The sequence below is a fragment of the Sorghum bicolor genome, chromosome 9 (assembly GCF_000003195.3).
Source record: "Sorghum bicolor cultivar BTx623 chromosome 9, Sorghum_bicolor_NCBIv3, whole genome shotgun sequence".
In the NCBI taxonomy this organism is placed as follows: Eukaryota; Viridiplantae; Streptophyta; class Magnoliopsida; order Poales; family Poaceae; genus Sorghum; species Sorghum bicolor.
Window position 1 is genome coordinate 42,086,423 of NC_012878.2, and position 20,506 is coordinate 42,106,928.

Sequence of the window (20,506 nt, forward strand, 5' to 3'; positions counted from 1 at the left end):
AGATCAGTATCTACATCAAGGGGACGAAGGAGACGTTTTCCTTCAAGAACAAAACTACACAAATCTCAAAGCAATCCTGACATGAACCAAGGAAAGGACCAACAGGAGGAACAGGAACAAGCAATTGTGGACTGAGTCAACTAAGATGGTCACTGCAGCTCAAGGAGGTCAAGATCGTCAACTCAAGTCGCCTTTCTTGATCAAGAAGGACGACCCTGGTGTTCCAAGCATCAAGTGCACAATCAACGGATATTCTTTTTAGAAGACACTCTATGACACCATATCTGGCGTCAACATAGTGGCCGCAGTCACCTATCAGCTCCTGTTCGGAAGCATGCCCCTAAAACCGATATACATTCAGCTCCGGATGGCAGATCAGACATTTCGAAAGGTTATTGACATGGGAGAAGACGAATTCGATCCACCCGTCATCCTTGAAAGACTGTTCCTCAGCACCGTTAAAACAATCATCTACATTAGAACCGGAGAAGTCCACATGAACTTCCCCTCTGAGAAGGTACACCGCTATTTTACTGACCCTAACTATATAGTTGAAAACTCTAAGCAGGTCAGGACAAGAAGACGACGACGCAACCACAACCAGAGGAGGCAAAACATCAAGGACGGATGAGCAGACTACGAAGGAGAAGTAGTAAGGTCTGAAGACATACAGCTTGAACAGAACTGTCCTGAGGAGACTGTAGCATCGAGTTAGGTGTGGAGAGAGAAGATAGTTATACATGAAGAGGAGGCGCTGCCGGAACCACCGACTACGCCATCCAACAAATTCCAGGACGACTGAGAAAACAGAGAGCCCTGTTCGGAGGACTTAAAAACACCGAACGCCTTGCCAAGAGATAAACTTGGTAGTTATCTTTTTCCTTTCAATTATTTTAAATAGTTTGCTTAGTTAATCAGGTTCACACCATCTTGAAAAGAAAATAAAAATGTTAAAAAAATATTAAGCCCCATGTGAGTATGCTCATGGCATAAAACCCATAAGTACATTCACTGTGGTGGCATAAAAATAAATAAATATATTCCTGTCCTATAAAAATAAAATTATAAAAATAAATTTATGATCCTACTAAAGAGAGTAACATTTACTGAGGAGGCTCAACATGATAAAGGCTAGATATTTATGCTAACACTTAACTAGTTCCACAAAGCTTTGTTGTCTATTTGAGCTCCACAAAATTCAAGGATCAAAGAAGACTAGCAGACGGAGGACATCCTAATCGCTGTCAGAGTGCTGCTGACATTCAAATACACCTCCAGCACCTGCTAGCTACATCAGAAGAAATTGCGTCAAAATCCAGCTTGGGGGAGAGCGCCTCCATTTATCCAGCTAAGTATTCTACGCACGTTTATACTTTACTCTAATATGCTTATATATATATATCTTTGCTTAGTTTGCTAAATAGATAAATAAATAAAGTTTGCTATGAACCCTCATGATAAGCTCTCACATGGAAATGATGAATAGTTGCTCTGCCATGACTAGTTCTCAAAATTGAAATCTCTCTCAAGTTTAGGCATGACCGTTATTAATTATGATTTGCTCTAAACCTAAACTTGTGGGAAGAGTACTTGATCTAAAATCTAAGTTGTTAACGGATATGATATGGGAAGGTTGAGCTGCTGTTTATCTATTCCTAGAGATGCTAGAATTCTGGAGAATTTTTATCTTTGAAAATCTTTAAAATGTTGCATAATGAGTTCCTGTATGATGAGAGTTTAAATTCCTACCACAGCCATATATACATGCTTACTAAACTTTGAGCCACACATTTACTTTTACTGCTTATAAGCATTGAGTGTGGTCAAGCTGTGTAGACCCTTAGGAGCTTGTCATGTTGTTAAATCAAGATTCACTTGCACGTTCACTCACACATGCTGCTTCTACTCCGGAAGTACGCATCCACATATATCCACCCATTTCCATCTCCAGAACCACCCAAAAATATTCTACTCCTAATCCAGGAGAGAATAGCCAAAAACATTCTCCTATTTTTGTTTTTCCCTGTGAAATAAATGCTCAAGTTATCTTGGTTACTACCACTTGCTATATTATTTCAGGAGATGAGTGCTCTAAAAAAAACAAGAGAAAGAAAAAAAAGAAAGAATATGAGGAAATAAAAAGGGGCAAGTGCCCGGAACCTCAAAAGAAAAGAAAAAAAGTGAGACGAGAGGTAAAAATGGACAAGTGTCCGACAGTAGAATTAGGGGTATAAGATACCCACCTGAGAGAAAAGAAAAAGAAAATATAGAGCATCTCATTCTCCTCAAAAAGTTTCAAAAAAGCAAGAAAGGTATGTATTCCTCAAAAGAGCACAAGTAGAATTAGACTTTCACCATTATTATCACTATCATCACCATACACCATTCATTCGCCACACATGCACATCTTGATTTGACTTATTGACTTGTTCTTCTGGATCCATGGTTTGACTATGCAATAAATGTCTTGTAAGTATGTATTAGCTGTCTCCCACCTATGAGCTCCAGATATCAAAAGCCTTATTAGAGTAGGGTGAGAGAGAAGGCAATGTCACTATGCCTCATAACAAAAATACCACATACTTTGAGAGAAGGCATACACCATTACTGCCTTGGTAAGGATCCAAAAATACCACAAATGAGAGACTACAGAGAGTCATACAAGGAATCTCTGAGTTTTATTTGAAAATCTGCAAAAACTCCAGAGCTATAGTTAATCGAAGAATAAGAGACATGGCGCTTGACTAAGACCGTTCTATCTTTTAACTGCTGAAGACACAAGTGACGGTTGCAAGCCCCATGGTGGAAGGTAAAATGAGTAATTTTAAATCTTAACAGTTTACCCTAACCTAGAGATGAGATCTTGTTTGAATGCATGTGTATCTATAAGGCATGAAACCACTGCAGAAACTCTTGAGTTCATCTTTGCTCAGGGACGAGCGAAGGTTAAGCTTGGGGGAGCTTGTTGACGGTCCTTAATTCTCACATTTAACCATCAACTAATCATAGAAAAGGATCTAAATGGAACCAACATCTAGGTTTAGGGTTTTCTCTGACAGAATTCCACGAGTTTTGGTGTTTGTCTATTTCTGCAGGGGGTTATCAGGAAATACGGAAGAAAGGCCCACACGTCGGGTTTACATAGAGATATTAACGTGTCGCGCAATTTTCTACCATCTAGAAGACTCCAGAAGCCACGTGAAGGAAGCGGAGGTCGAGAAGACTCAGGGACAGGGCGCCCGCCCTCCTTTCCTGGGCACCCGCCCTCAACCAGAGTCCAATCACGACTCTCTTTCGGGATATTGCTCCACCGACCTAAGGGATCAAGGATAACCGTTCAATCAATGTCGGTTTGATCCAACAGCCCAGATTCACTTGAAGGGACTATAAAACCAGACCCCCTGGCCCCTGGAGATCATACCTCTTCTACAGAATCAAAGCTAGGGTTTCAATTCTTCATCCAAGTAGAGAGGATCCCTCTAGTTCTTCTAGTTCTACCTATAGTTCATCTAGATCTAGTTCTAGTTCATCTAGTTCTAGTTCTAGTTCCTCTAGTTCTAGTTCTAGTTAGTTCTAGTAATCTAGAAAATAGGGAGAGAGAAGAGGAGAGCGGAGGAGCCGGATCTGTCGGATCTTCGTCAACATTGTACTTTTGCAGCAACTGGTTCGTCCTTCATCGTTCTCTAGGTTCTTCAATTCATAATTCCTGAGTTCTTTAATTACTTTTATTTACATTCAAGTTATTTATTGGATTCCTGCTTGCATCAAGTGCTCTAGTCTTTATAACGCTAGAGTAGTAATTAATAGATTAGACGTGGTGTTTAGTCTTGCGATTACGTGGAATTGCACCCAATCCTGCGGATTGTTGTGGTAGCCTTAGGGTAGTGACAGCCCTAATGGTCGACGTATTCCACCTCGTTCGGATCGGTGTTTGTAGGACCGTAGTCAGACCTTCCTAGCCCTCTTCTCATCTCTTTCTGTGGTTAGTCCTCTGATGTCCCGATATAGATAATCTTGAAGTAATTCCTGATTCTTAGATCAATTAGAGAACTCTCAGGAAACTTCCTCTCTTCCTACCAAAAATAATTATATAGTTATCCTTGGGCGATCTTGGATCTTAATTAGTACACTCACGATCTCTGTGGAAAATCGATACTCTGAAATACTCCCGGGTGAAAGCTACATCGGTATCCGTGCGCTTGCGGATTTTTCTGTTTGCGTTTAAAATACCCAACATTGGTCTGGGTACATTCAGAAGTACTGAAGAACAGGACCTGTCAGTGTAAAGGAACAGACCACTTTCCTGAACATGTGGCTGGATAAATTTGTATTCTATGGGCGATCGGCAGGAACAACCTCTATCTACCTATCGGCAGTAGAAAGATTAGCCAATGGTGGCCGATTCCCTCTTGGCCGATACCTACTCGGCTCTGCTTATCACCTTTTTCACCAGGTAGCCAAGAAACTTCTGCTCGGTCAGCCCATCGGCAACTTAGGGGGTCCTTGGTGGTTCATCAACATGTGGCTCGGTCTCCACATGCACAAGCGCCTTGAATTCGACCTCTTTGCACAACGCTTCCCCAGGGACATAGCCGAGGATTATGAACTGGATGAAGAAGAATCGGCAACTCATTCCCCTCTGAACTTTGGCGAAGCTGCCATAGTCTTACCTGGCACTGGTGGTAATGAAGACCAGGTCTGACCAGGGAACAGAGGGCATGGATGCCTTATGAAGATCCAGACACCAGATTCCCCCTGACTTTCCATCCCTTCAATGACGCTCTCAACAAGGATTGTGATGTGATGATGACAATTATTACTCCAAGGGCCATACCAGTGAATTTCTTTGGCAGTGGGAAAGCTTCCAATCTAACTTACGAGTTTTACAACCCATCGGCACTGGCTCGTCAACTGGCTTTCGGTCAACTGCCGATTGCACTTTGCTACGCCGATGTGGTAAAGCCGAGGGAGACCATCACCAGCAACCTTGAATGGATTAGAATAGCTCAACTCCCGCCAAACGCCGATACAGATGTCGACTTATCGGCTTGGATCCCAGCTCTCTTCATTACCCAGGCATACAAATAGTGGTGGGAAGAGTGGAAAGAGCACCTGTTCTGCAGATCGGCACTCACATATCGTGGCATCATTGACCCCAAATACAAGGTCCCCGATAATACTGTAAGCATTTTAACCGATGTTTCAATCCTTTCACTTTCACTTTCTATCGGCAACTCACTTTCTTTGATTTGTTCAGGTCGATGATACGCCACCATCGGTTAGCAGAAGTGGCAGGCCGATCGAACTCCTTCCATCGGGTTCGATCTCTCTGATCGGCAACAATGCTCCAACCTTGGCTGCTTTAATGCATCGGGGTGTGCGTCTCAAGAAAATCACCACCAAGCGAACGAAAACATCCCCGTCGGTAGCTGCCACTGCTTTGGCACAAGCTTTCAAGGTAAACTCTCAAATTCTTCAACTTATACTGATTCCATTCTTATACTTACACAATTTTCAGGACACATCAAATAGCATGGGAATTTCATCGGTAACTTTGATTATTTTAGTCAGAACTCCATCAATAACTTGTTACACTTGTACTCATAAACTTTTCATCATTGTATCAGCATACCGGTACATCGGCAAAAACCAGAAGTACGACTGCCGATGCTCCCCAGTCCAGTCAACCGAAGAGAAAAGGTTCCAAGAGTACCAGATCACAAGCGAAGCATCAGAGAACAGCAACGCCTCCTCCACCTCCAAGGTCTCCGATCCCAGTAGAATCATCCCCTTCTTCTCCAGAAGCCCAGACACAGCAAGTACCATCTCCCCCTCAACCACAAGAAGAGTCCTAGCCAGAAGAACTTCAGCCAGAAGAACCTCATCTAGAAGAAACATCGGTTGATGTACATGAGCAGACCGCCGATCCAGTGAGCTCAATCATAGCATCAGTAGTCTCCTCGATCCAGACAAGTACTGCTCCCCCTCCAGGTAACGTATTCTCTATGCAATCACTGCCGATGGACCTATTTCTCCACTTCATAATTCTCTATCAATCTTTCAGCTGACATAGTCTCATCGGCAACTCCAGCCGATCAACCTGTGGTTCCATCAACCTCAACTAGTTAGAGGCGAGAAATAGCTTTGAAACAAGTAAGTTATTTGATTATTATGCTTTACTTCATTAATGTTTCATCATCAAATAACTCATCTCCTTTCTTTTTAGGAACAAGACTCTCCTGACAGTCTATTTTCTTTCGCTATTGAAATTTCTGATGATGAAGGAGAGGAAGCAAGCTCTTCCCAAGCAGTTGGACTTTCATCGGCAGAGCTTAGAGCAAAGCTAGAAGATCTGTCAGCCATCCTCCATCAAGACACAGCCCAACTGGTTGATGACTCTGATTCAGCCAAGGCTCTATTCAAAACTCTCAGAGGCCAGATCCCTACCGATGCCGAAGAGATCCTCTTCAAAGCCGCACACTTAGAGAGTCGGCAGCATCAGTATCAAAAGGCCACTCAGCGCCTTGCCGATAGGGCCACTTATGCCCAGCTTTCAGAGGAGGTGATGAAGGTAAAGCATCTTGCCGATGAGAAGCATAAGAGCATCGGCATTCTGAACTCCTCAGGAGACATGCTGAAGCAAAAGATTTTTGACCTATCGGCGAAAAGAGAAGCCCTGTTGGCAGAACTTAAACAAGTGGAAGAAGCTCTGTCCCAAGCTCAACAGGAAGAAAGCCAGCTGCCTGAAGCAATCAAGACCCTTGAACAGGAGCGAAACATCCAAGCTCTCATGGCACTGTAGATGAAGAAGAAACTGAAGCCAGTTGATGGCTCTGCCGATGAAGACATGAAGGAGATAGAAGAAGCCAATCAGATTCGTCTACGTGCCATATCAACGATCCAAGCTCTGCTAAACATATGAACTCTTCATCAGCGGCGTGTCTTGCTTCTTCCTTTTAAAACACTCCTGATTATTTTGGTCTAGCCGATAGGACTGTTATTGGCACCCTTAAAACATTGAGTCCAGTCCCAGATACACTTTAATCCAGCCGATAGGAATGTTATCGGCACTTTAATTTTCATGCACCAAGCCATACGATAGGATAATATTTCTTTAAGTATTTGCCATTCAATGCCCTGGGAAACTCATCTCCTTCGAGAGTTTCTAAAATATAAGCATTGCCAGGAGCAGATCGATTTATCCGATAGGGACCCTCCCAGTTGGGAAACAACTTCCCAAATTTTGAAGTTTTAGTCCCGATCGGTAAGATTAGTTTCCATACTAAATCTCCAAGGGCAAACTCTTTAGCCTTTACCTTCTTATCATACCATCTGGCAACTCTCTTTTTATTTTCTTCTATACTCATCAAAGCCCTCAGCCGATGCCCTGCTAAATCATTCAACTCGTCTGTCATCAAAGTAGCATAGTCATCGGCAGTCAATTGATCCTGAAAAAATAGTCGCCTAGATCCAGTCTTAATTTCCTAAGGTAGCACTGCATCATGTCCATACACCAACTGATAAGGTGAAACTTTGGTCGACCCATGACAAGCCATCTGATATGACCATAAAGCTTCATTCAACAATGTATGCCACCTCCTAGGATTCTCTTCAATCTTCCGTTTAATAAGTTTGATAATTCCTTTGTTAGATGCCTCGACCTGCCCATTAGCTTGAGCATAATATGGAGAAGAATTTAACACTTTAATTCCCATACCGATTGCAAACTCATCAAACTCCCCCGATGTAAACATAGTACCCTGATCGGTAGTAATTGTTTGAGGAATACCAAATCGGTAAATAATATGCCCTTCCACAAAATCAATCATATTGGCCGATGTGACTTTCTTCAAAGGAATAGCTTCAACCCACTTGGTGAAATAATCGGTGGCAACCAAGATGAATTTATGCCCTTTGCTTGATGGCGGGTAAATCTGGCCGATTAGATCAATAGCCCATCCTCGGAACGGCCAAGGTTTAATAATGGGATTCATGGCCGATGCGGGTGCCCTTTGAATATTGCCAAATTTCTGACATTCTTGACACCCTTTGAAATACTTAAAACAATCCTCAAGTATAGTTGGCCAATAATACCCATTTCTCCTAATCATCCATTTCATCTTGAAAGCCGACTGATGTGCTCCACATACTCCTTCATGGATCTCTCCCATCAAACTAGCTTCATCCTCACCTAAGCACTTGAGAAGAACTCCATCAATTGTTCGATAATATAATTCATCTTCGAGGAGCACATACTTGGTAGCTTGAAACCGAACACGCCTTTCAACCTTCATAGATGGATTTCTTAAATAATCAATGATTTCTTTTCTCCAATCATCGGCATTGATTGCCGATAACGTGTTCAGTATGGGTTAATATCCAGAGGCATGCTGAGCCAACCGATTAACCTCCTCATTATGTAACCGAGGAACATGCTCTAATCGGAAATCCTTGAATTCCTTTAATAACCGCATACTCTTTTCATAATAGGCTATCAAGACTCCGCTTCGGCATTCATAGCTTCCAGCCAATTGATTTATAACCAGCAAAGAATCCCCGAAGACTTCAACAACATCAGCATGAACTTCTCTTAACAATTCCAACCCCTTGATCAAAGCTTGATACTTGGCTTGATTATTCGTTGACGTGGCAACAATCGGCAAAGAGAACTCATACTTCCTTCCCTGAGGGGAAATTAACACTATGCCGATTCCTGCCCCTCGGTCACACGTGGATCCATCAAAGAAGAGCGTCCAAGGCACAATTCCCAAAGTTTCCACTTCGCCGCGATGTTGAGTCACAAAATCGGCCATAATGTGTCCTTTAACCGCTTTAGCCGATTCGTAATGTAGATCAAATTCTGACAGCGCCAAAATCCACTTACTGATTCTACCACTCATAATCGGCATAGATAGCATATATCGGACCACATCATCTTTGCATATAACAGTGCATTCGGCCGATAGCAAGTAGTGCCTCAACTTAGCACAAGAAAAGTATAGGCATAAACACAATTTTTCAATAGCCGATTACCTAGTTTCAGCATCAATCAATCTTCTACTTAAATAATAAATCACACGCTCCTTCCCTTCAAATTCTTGCATCAAAGCCGAACCGATGACCATCCCATCGGTAGACAAATATAATCTGAAGGGCTTTCCTTGCTGAGGTGGAATTAATACTGGAGGATTTGTCAAATATCCCTTGATTTCATCTAAGGCCAACTGTTGCTCTTCTCCCCATATAAATTCTTGATCGGCTTTTAATTTAAGTAAAGGACTAAAAGCACGAATTTTACCAGATAAATTGGAGATAAACCGCCTGATAAAATTTACTTTGCCGATAAGAGATTAGAGCTCAGTTTTGTTGGTAGGAGCAACTATTTCGCTGATAGCATCAATAGATCTTCTACTAATTTCAATTCCTCTTTGATGCACCATGAAACCAAGAAATTGCCCTGCCGATACACCAAATGCACATTTATTAGGATTCATCTTCAAACCATGTTTTCTTGTGCACTCCAATACTTTTCGTAGATCGGCAAGATACTTTGTGAAATCCTCAGACTTAACCACCACATCATCAATGTAAATTTCTACCAGTTTGCCGACGAACTCATGAAAGATAAAATTCATAGCCCTTTGATAGGTAGCACCAGCATTTTTCAAACCAAAGGTCATGACTATCCATTCAAACAACCCAACATGGCCAGGACATCTAAATGCAGTCTTTGGAATATCTTCTTCAGCCATGAATATTTGATTATATCCTGCATTGCCATCCATAAAGCTTATGATCCGATGCCCAGCCACAGCATCAACTAGTAAATTGTCAACTGGCATCTGGTAACCATCCATCGGCGTAGCTTTGTTAAGATTCCTGAAATCAATGCAAACTCAAAGCTTCCCATTTTTCTTGTAAACTGGAACAACATTGGAAATCCACTCGGCATACCGACATTGCCGAATAAATTTAGCCTCGATAAGTTTGGTTATTTCGGCCTTAATATCAGGAAGAATATTAGGATTACATCGGCGAGCTGGCTGCTGATGTGGCCGAAATCCACATTTAATAGGTAACCAATGTTCAACAATCGATCGGTCTAAACCAGGCATCTCAGTATAATCCCAAGCAAAGCAATCTTTATACTCCTTTACCAAATCGGTTAACTGTTGCTTACACTCAGAATCTAACTTTGCACTAATAAAAGTAGGTCTAGGCTTATCTCCGTTACCTATGTCTACCTCTACTAAATCATCGGTCGATGTAAACCCCTGACCTAATTTTCCATCATCAACGAACCTATCCATTAAAACTCCTCATCAGAACCAACTGCTTGGATCGGTGGAATTTCATAATCGGCAACTTTGAGGAAATCCTTTTCCCAAGTTTCTCCCGAGATACACCTAGTCCTTTCATAAGTGTCCGCCTCTGTCGATGCAATGACATAAGAAGAATCTCCCGAGACAATCTCAATCTTGTCACCTACCCACTGAACCAAGCATTGGTGCATTGTTGATGGGATGCAACAATTGGCATGGATCCAATCTCTCCCAAGCAGTAGATTATAAGCACCTTTTCCACTGATCACAAAGAAAGTTGTCGGCAAGGTTTTGCTGCCGATGGTCAACTGGACGCATATTGCCCCCTTAACTGGAGACACATTTCCTTCAAAATCTTTTAGCATCATATCGGTCTTGGTCAAATCTTGATCTCTCTTTCGAAGCTTCCGATAGACTGCATATGGCATAATATTGATGGCGGCTCCACCATCGACTAATATCTTGGTCATCGGCTGCCCATCAACTTTTCCTTTGACAAATAGAGCTTTAAGATGCTGCCTTTCATTGTCGGCATGCTTTTCAAAGATAGCCGTCATCGGATCCAGAGCCAACTGAGCTATCTGGTCTGAAAAATCCAGATCCTCATCATCACTGGATGGTGCAAGGAACTCCATCGGCAACATAAATACCATGTTAATACTTGCCGATGGCCCTTTTCCATTTGGATCCGGTTGCTGCTGATCTCTAGATTTGCTAGAATTCTCTCCCTTGATCAAATCTTCTCGTCTTTCGTGCTGCAGCCTCCTTTTCTGTGTCCTAGTCAACCCGTCTGGACACCACGGAGGAAGCTGTAGCTGCCCTACCGATGGGCGACGGGTTTCTCTTGACTCCACTCGATAGGTGTTAGCATCCCTACAAAATATGAATTCATCGGGAACTCGTGCATTGGCCATTTCCTCAAGTTCTTCTTGGTTCTTGGGAAAATACCCGACACGATCACCAAGTCTGTCGTGCACACTGAGTCTGCCCCCCAGCCAGTCATGAACTGAAGCTCTTCCTTTAATCGGCCCATTAAATCGTCGATCATCATTTTGATAGTGCCGATCATGTTTGTCATAGCGATCATAACCATTGCACTCAGGACAATCTCTAATAGTAGGCAATTTAATATTTTGCTCCCAGCAATGGATAAAGAACGGGCAGTTCCAGTGATCCTTGTGTCGATTCCACTCTTGTCGGCACCTCTCTTCTTCCCAATGATAATCCTCCTGTTGGCGCCAATACAGATCTTCTCGTTGCTGCCAGGTCTCCCGATGCCTTCTATGAGTTATCACAATACCAGATCGGGGAGGTTTTCCTGAGTTCGTCCCTTCCTGGATCAAACCTTTTCCTTTAGCATCTGCAGTAGTAATCTGATGCTGATGATCCACCGATGCACTTCTCTCAGCTGCTTCTAACGTCAAGACCCTGGTTTTCCCCTTAGCATCCAACATATTTGTTGGGAAAGGATGTTGATCGATCTTCATCGGCTTCTGAGCTTTAGAATTATCAAATTTGATTCTCCCAGATTCTATAGCCGATTGCAGCTGTTGCCTGAAAACTTTGCACTCGTTTGTGCCATGAGACGTTGCATTGTGCCACTTGCAATATTTCATCTTTTTTAATTCTTCAGCCGATGGAATTACATGATTGGGCGACAATTTGATTTGCCCTTCCTGAAGTAGAAAGTCAAATATTCTGTCCGCCTTGGTAATGTCAAATGCAAACTTCTCTAGTTCCTTATGCCCAAAAGGGCAAGACATCGGCTTCTTGTTCTTCACCCATTCTGCTAAGTCGATGACTGGTTCCTCATCAGAATCTGAGCTTGATGCCTCATCAACAAATGACACCTTTTTGTTCCATGCTCTCTTGGGCTCAAAGGGTTTGATATCCTGGTCAGAAATCCTCTGCACCAAATGACTTAGACTTTCGAACTCTTGAGAAGCATACTTGTCTTTGATGTGCGGTAACAATCCCTGGAAGGCTAAATCGGCTAGCTGCCGATCATCCAAGATCAAACTATAGCATTTATTCTTGACTTCTCGCAACCTCTGCACAAAGCTTTCCACCGATTCATCATTATGTTGCTTCAATCTGACTAAATCGGTAATCTTCTTCTCATGGACTCCAGAGAAGAAGTACTTGTGGAATTGCTTCTCCAGATCGGCCCAAGTAATCACTGAGTTGGGAGGTAACGATATAAACCAATTGAACGCCGATCCAGACAACGATGACGAGAATAAACGAACCCTTAATTCGTCTTTGTTAGCCGCTTCACCACATTGAATGATGAATCTGTTGACATGCTCCATGGTTGATGTATCATCCTGTCCAGAAAACTTAGTGAAATCTGGTACCTTGTACCGATTTGGAAGTGGAATTAAATCGTATGCAGGAGGATACGGTGTCCGATAAGAGTAAGTGTTGACTTTGGGCTATCTTCCCAAATTGGTCTCTCATTACTTTAGCTATCTTATCGGCCCAATAAGCATCGGCATCTTGCCGATGAGGCGGCTGTGGATCTGGCACCTGCTGATATGCTTCCACGTGTCTCTAGGGTGCATGATCTGCATGGAACATGGGGTGGATCATCTGACCACCAATCTGCTGACCGAGGTTCATCCGTTGGTTGGCCAACCCTTGATTCTGAAACCCAGGTTAGATTTTTCCTTGTTGAAACCCTGGAGCCTGATGATTTTGCTGATGCATCTCTGGAAAGACTAGCTGTCTATTCCATCCACTGTTAGCATTCATCGGCATAAGCCCTGCCGATGACTAGTGATTGGGCATCATCATTGAATTGACGTACCCTGGCTGTGTCATAAACCTTTGCTGCGTCGGCATTGAATCTGCCGATGCATTAGGCATTTGGAACGTTGGAAATTGAGAATTCCCAGTGTAAGGTCTTGCAATAGTAGTTGTAGTATACTGGGGACTCTAATTCATCGGTAGATTTGGAGGTGCCGATGTCATAGGAGCCTTGCCTGTCATGTCAGCCGTTTGAGATGTCCCAGGAGTCTTCAACATCATCTCTGGGGGCACACCATAACCCCACCAGTTGGGAGGAACAGATCCTGACATTGCTGATGCCAATAGATCTGTGGCGAGCCAGATTTGCCCGTCTGATGTTGATGGATTGGCCATCATTGATGTAGATTGCACATCGGTGACCCCTAATGTGCTTGGAGGAGAGGTAGCTTCTACACCCACAGCGACCGTTGTAGCCGATGGAGCCGTGACCACTGGTGACCCTGGCTGATGATGGGTAGGACCCACATAATTCGGTGGTAATTGACCTTCCATGAAAGTTCTGGCCACCGCATTGAAAACCGTGTTTGACAGCACACCAACTTGATTGATCAAGGCGCGATTAATGGCACTGTCAACCATATCTTGAAGTCTTCCAGGATTGGCTTCAAAAGTAACCTGCCGAGGTGCCGGCAATGCTTCCTTTTGGATCACCTCGCCGCTCCTGTTGATACTGAAAGATTTCAAGCATTGCTGCTTGTAGTCCTCCATGGCTTTTGCAATAGCTTGCTTCTGCTCATCTCTGAGATTGGCTTCCGTCACGGGGATGACGTTCTCCAAGTCGAACTCGGTATTCGCCATGTTGATCTTCATGTTGAATCTGTTGTCCCACCGGGCGTGCCAAAAGATGTGTTGATGCAAAACTGATCTGCAAACACAAAGGGCTAATACCCGATTCAAAAGTTAAGGCGTGCCAGCCGATTTGACCTTACAATCGACAAAGGTGGTAACTCGACAACTTTGGTCCCGACAACAGCGATGCGCCCGAATGTCACGGCCAAGAGGTAATCACGCGGAACTTGAGAACACACCGAGTTTGACTCGACGAATTCCTAAGAACTCGTAATAAAAGGAAAATATGACGAAGTCGTCGAAAAAGTAGATGCTGGAATATGAGTAAAAACTTGTGTTTGTTTGTTTGATTGATTGATTACATTGCTCTAGGGTCTACATTTATACCCTGTCTGAAGAGCTACAACCAGACATGACTAGGACTCGAATTCCAAACTAAACAGAACCCGTACACAAGACGAATTCTAATAATTAAGGAAAACATAAGACTACCCCCCTCGTAAACGATCGGGACACGACCACTGATCAATCGGCAACTTTCATGCTATTCTTCAGAATCATCCGCAGACCACTTGTTACAGCCATCGGCAACATCGGCACTGGTCATCAGCATGAACACATCATCACCCCTGGACTTAGTCATATTAAATTGTTTCCTCCATCGGCATCAGTCTTCCATCGGCAACTCTTCTGTAGACTAGCCACCATCACCCAACCTGCCGATCTATGCTTCATTAACTCCAGGTGCGTATCCAAAGATACGTGTCCAAAAATGGTGTCAACACTTTCCATTGCCAATATGGAAAAAAACAAAATCAATGTTGATAGCCGCCTCATATTTTTCGTCAGACACTTTCAATGCCTTCATCTTTGGTCATGTCCCAGCTTACCCTATGCTTGCCGATGTAGTTATGCTCACTGGTTTGGATGTTGCCACTGCTGACGATGGCCAATTATTCGGCCGCAAAGCCAAATTCAAAGTAGAAACCCGCAACATCGGTGGCTGGTGAGGGTATATTCAGAAACATCAACGAACATGATCTTTTGGTCACAGAGAGCATGCCACTTTTTTGAACATGTGGCTGGACAAATTCATCTTCTGCGGCCGATCGGTAGGACCAACCTCAGTTTACTTATTTGCAGCACAAAGGTTAGTCGATGGCAACCGATTCCCCCTTGGTCGATACTTGCCGGGCTCTATCTATCATCTCCTCCATCAAGTAGCCGAAAAACTCCTATTAGGTGAGCCCGTCGGCAATCTAGGAGGTCCTTGGTGGTTTATCAACATGTGGCTCAACGTTCATATGCACAAATGCCTTCAGTTTGACTTTTTTGCACAGCAATTTCCCCGAGATATCGCCGAAGAGTATGAACTGGCAGATGATGAATCGGCAACTCGCTCACCCCTCAATTATGGTGAAGCTGTTATAGTCCTCCCTCGTACCGGCTCCAATGAAAACCAGATCGGCCGATTCTTTCAAACCCTATATGACGGCCTTTCCAAAGATCAGCGAGCATGGATGCCCTATGAAGATCCAGAGACCAGATTCCCACTCACTTTCCACCCGTTTGATAATGCTATCAATAAAGATAACGATCTGATGATGGCAATCATCACCCCAAGAGCAATCCCAGTAAACAGCTTTGGCAGTAGAAAGAACATCAACACCATCTATGAGTTTTACAACCCATCAGCACTAGCTCGCCAACTGGCTTTTGGTGAACTGCCGATCAGACTCTATTTTGCCAAAGTTGTAAAGCCAAGGGAGATAATAACCAGCTGACTCGAGTGGATTAGAATAGCTCAACTCCAACCAAATGCCGATACGATAGATATCGATCTATCGGCTTGGGTTCCAGCTCTTTTTATCACTCAGTCATACAAATGGTGGTGGGAAGAATGGAAGGAGCATCTGTTCAGGGTATCGGCTCACACGTACCGCAGCATGATTGACTCCGATTATGAAGTTCCTGATGATATTGTAAGTCCTTTGCCGATACTTCAGTTCCTTCGTTAACTTCAACCTTATCGGCAACTTACTCGTTCCTATTTCGATAGGTCGATGACCCAGCGCCGACAGTTAGCAGGAGTGGGAGGCCGATCGAACTTCTCCAATCAGGCCCAATCTCTCTGATCGGCCACAATGCACCAAGTCTAGCAGCTCTGATGCACCGCAACATACGCCACCAAACGGTCGAAAGTGTCTCCATCGGTAGCTGCTGCCACTCTGGCACAGACTTTTAATGTAAACTCTTAATTCCCTTTATTTATACCAATTTCATCCCATACTCATATTATCTTTTCAGGGTACATCGGCTGCAACGAGAACTTCATCGGTAACTCTATTTTGCATTAAATTTTATTCTTTAACAGAACTCCATGAATACCTTTTCTTATATCTAATTCATGAAATTCTAGTTTTTTGTAACCGTAGACCGGTGCATCGGCAAAGACCAAGAGTACTCAAGCATCAGGTGCTGATGCCCCCCAGCCCAGTCAGGCTCCACCTAAGAGAAAGGGTCCAAAGAGCACCAAGACCTAGCCAAAGCGATAGAAGACAGCACCACCCTCTCCACCTCGTCCAGCATTCCCGATCCAAGTAGCACCTTTTCCTCCTCGATCAGAACCCCAGACACAAGAAGTGTCTTCTGCTTCACAAGCGGGTCCAGCCGATGTGTCTGGTCAGACCATTGACCCAATCAATTTGGACATATCATCAGTTGCTCCCCCTGAGTAGACAATCGTCATCCCCCTCAAGGTAAAGTATCGATTGCAGAATCATTGCCGACGATTTCTTTCATAAATACCATTGTCACCCTTGGCAATTTTCAGCTGAAGATATTCCATCGGCAGCTCCAGCCGATCAAACTATAGTACTAGCTGCATCCCCACGCTAGAGATAAGAAATCGCCTTGAAGCAAGTAAGTCACCCAATTCACCAGATTTTACACTGTCAACACTTAATTTTGAGTAACTTATCTTCTTCCTTTTCTAGGAGCAAGATTCTCCCGATAGCCTATTCTCCTTTACTATCGACATCTCTGATGACGAAGGCGAAGAGGCAAGTTCCTCAAAGGCAGTTGGCATCACATCGACAGAAATCAAGACCAAGTTGGAAGACTTGCTAGCTCTGTTGCATCAAGACACAGCCCAACTGGTGGATGATTCGGACCCGGCCAAAGCTACATTCAAGATTCTCCGTGGCTAGATCCCAGCCGATGCCGAAGAGACTCTCTTCCAAGCTGGCCACCTAGAGAGTCGCCAACTTCAGTACCAGAAAGCTACTCAGCATCTTGCCGACAGAGCTGCTTATGCCCAGCTCAAAGAGGAGATGTTGCAAGTGAAACATGCTGTCGATGAGAAACACAAGAGCATCGGTGTTCTGCAATCCTCAGGCACCGAGCTGAAACAAAGAATTTCTGATCTATTAGCCAAAAGGGAGGCTTTGTTGGCTGAACTCAAGCAGGTGGAAGAAGCTCTGACTCAAGCCCAACAAGATGAAAGCCAACTGCCTGATGCGCTCAAGGCCCTTTCTTTTACAAAATCAATCATGTTGGCCGATGTTACTTTCTTCAAAGGAATAGCCTCAACCCATTTAGTGAAATAATCAGTTGCAACGAGGATAAACTTATGCCCCTTACTCGATGGCGGATAAATCTGACCGATGAGATCAATAGCCCAACCCCGAAACGGCCAAGGTTTAATAATAGGATTCATAGCCGATGCGGGTGCCCTTTGAATATTGCCTAACTTATGACATCCTTTGAAATATTTGAAACAATCCTCAAGTATGGTCGGCCAATAATATCCATTCCTTCTAATCATCCACTTCATCTTGAAAGCGGATTGGTGTGCTCCACATACTCCTTCATGAATTTCACCCATCAAGCTTTTGGACTCATCATCACCTAAGCATTTAAGCAAAACTCCATCTATTGTACGATAATACAATTCTTCTTCAAGGACTACATACTTGGTAGCTTGAAACCTAACACGCCTCTCAACTTTCTTGGATGGATCTCTTAAATAATCAATAATCTCTTTTCTCCAATCATCAGCACTCTCTGCCGATAATATTTCCAAGATAGGTTGATATCCCGAGGCATGTTGAGCCAATCGGTTGGCTTCTTCATTATGCAATCGAGGAACATGCTCTAACCGAAAATCCTTGAATTCCCCCAACAATTGTACACACCTTTCATAATATGCTATCAAAACTTCAGTTCGGCATTCATAACTCTCAGCCAACTCATTAAGCATACAATCACCAAAAATCTCAACAGCATCAGCATGAACCTCCTTTAATAATTGTAACCCTTTGATTAAGGCTTGGTACTCAGCTTGATTGTTTGTTGACATGACAACAATCGGTAAAGAAAACTCATACTTCTTCCCTCGAGGAGAAATCAGCACTATACCGATACCTGCTCCCCGATCACACGTAGATCCATCAAAGAAAAGCATCCAAGGAACAATTTCCAAAGCATCCACTACACCACAATGCTGAGTTACAAAATCGGCCATAATCTGCCGTTTAACTGCTTTAGCCGATTCATAGCGTAGATCAAATTCCGATAATGCCAGTATCCATTTGCCAATCCTAACACTCATAATCGGCATTGACAACATATATCGGACTACGTCATCTTTGCATATAACAGTGCATTCGGCCGATAGCAAGTAATGTCTCAACTTAACACAAGAAAAGTATAAACATAAGCATAACTTCTCAATTGCCAAATACCTTGTTTCAGCATCCACTAATCTTCTACTTAGATAGTAAATTATACGCTCCTTCCCTTCAAATTCTTGAATGAGAGCTGAACCGATGACCGCATCATCGGTGGACAAATATAATCTGAAGGGTTTTCCATGCTGCGGTGGAACCAAAACTGGAGGATTTGCCAAATAATTCTTGATTTCATCTAAGTCCAATTGCTGCTCTTTTCCCCACACAAACTCCTTATCGGCTTTTAGTTTAAGCAAAGGGCTAAAAGCACGAATCTGACCCGACAAATTAGATATATACCGTCTGATAAAATTAACCTTGTCGATCAATGATTGAAGTTCAGTTTTATTGGAGGGAGCAACTATTTTGTTGATGGCATCATTGGATCTCTTACTAATTTCAATTCATCTTTGATGGCATCAATGGATCTCCTACTATTTTGTTGACACCGTTTTTGGACGCGAATTGGGAAAGTTAATGAAGCTTGGATCGGAAGCTAGGGATGTAATGTCCGGCCGATAAGGAAGTTGCCGATGGCCTATGATACCGATGATAGGGCAACAGGAAGAAGGTATGGTTAAGTCCAGGAACGGTAGTTGATCGGCGCCGATGGCTGATGTTGACGATTGCCGATGCCGATGAAGGATAGTATGCCGATGACGGTGAAGAAAGACGTGGGAGTTGTCGGGAAGACTATGGTGGTGTGTCGATTGCCTAGAATAGATAGATTGTTACTTTCCATAATTGTTAGAGTTTATTTTATGTACGAGTTCTGTTAGGTTTGGAACTAGAATTCTAGTCGTATCTGGTTATAACTCTTTAGGACAGAGTATAAATATAGGCCTGGTAACGATGTAAGAGGACAATCCAATCAATATCATACACAAGTTTTACATCTACTTTCGTATCTACTTTTTCGATGACTTCGTCAACTCACATATTTTATTCTACTTATGAGTTCTTAAGAATTCTTCGAGTCATACTCGATGAGTTCTCGAGTTCCGCGTGAATACCTCTTGGTCGTGGCATCCGGGCGCATCGCTGTTGTCGGGACCAAAGTATTCAAGTTACCACCTTTGTCGATTGTAAGGTCAAATCGGCTGGCACGCCTTAACGTTGAATCGGGTATTAGCCCTTTGTGTTTGCAGATCCACTTTTGCATCAACACATCTTTTGGCACGCCCAGTGGGACAAATCTATCATCAAGATCAATATATGTCTACTACTGAATTCGACACGGACAACATCATCGCTGTAACGGAGGCTGATCTCAGGGATGAGCAGAAGCAGGCTATGGCAAAGGCTATGGAGAAATACAAGCAGCTCTGCTTAAAATCCTTTAGCGTCAATAGGAGCGGCGAAGTGATCGAGAAGCAAGAACTGCCGATGCCTTTCTCTTCCAATAGTCAAAAGAACTTGTGCCATCAAAGAATGATGGTTTGCCCCCAACATGGTTGAGCACTATTTGAGCCATAATTTGCGCACCGAGGTTGTTAAGCCTTCACAAAACGGTGACCACGGTTCTGATACCACTTGAAAGGTCCTAATATGGCTAGAGGGGGGGTGAATAGCCTATTTAAAAATTCTACAAACTCACTAGAGCATGAGGTTAGTAAATAATAAAGCAAAGCTTTTTGCTCTAGCTCTAAATGGGTGTTTGCAAGCCACATATCCAATAATTCTAGTTGATATAATCACTAGGCACACAAGAGCTATGTCACTAATTACACTAGAAAGCTATCTAAAGTTTCTATACAAGTAAGTAAGCTACTTTAGTTTGCGGGAATGTAAAAGAGAAGGTTTGATCTTTATACCGCCGCGTAGAGGGGATGAACCAATCAATAATATGAACAA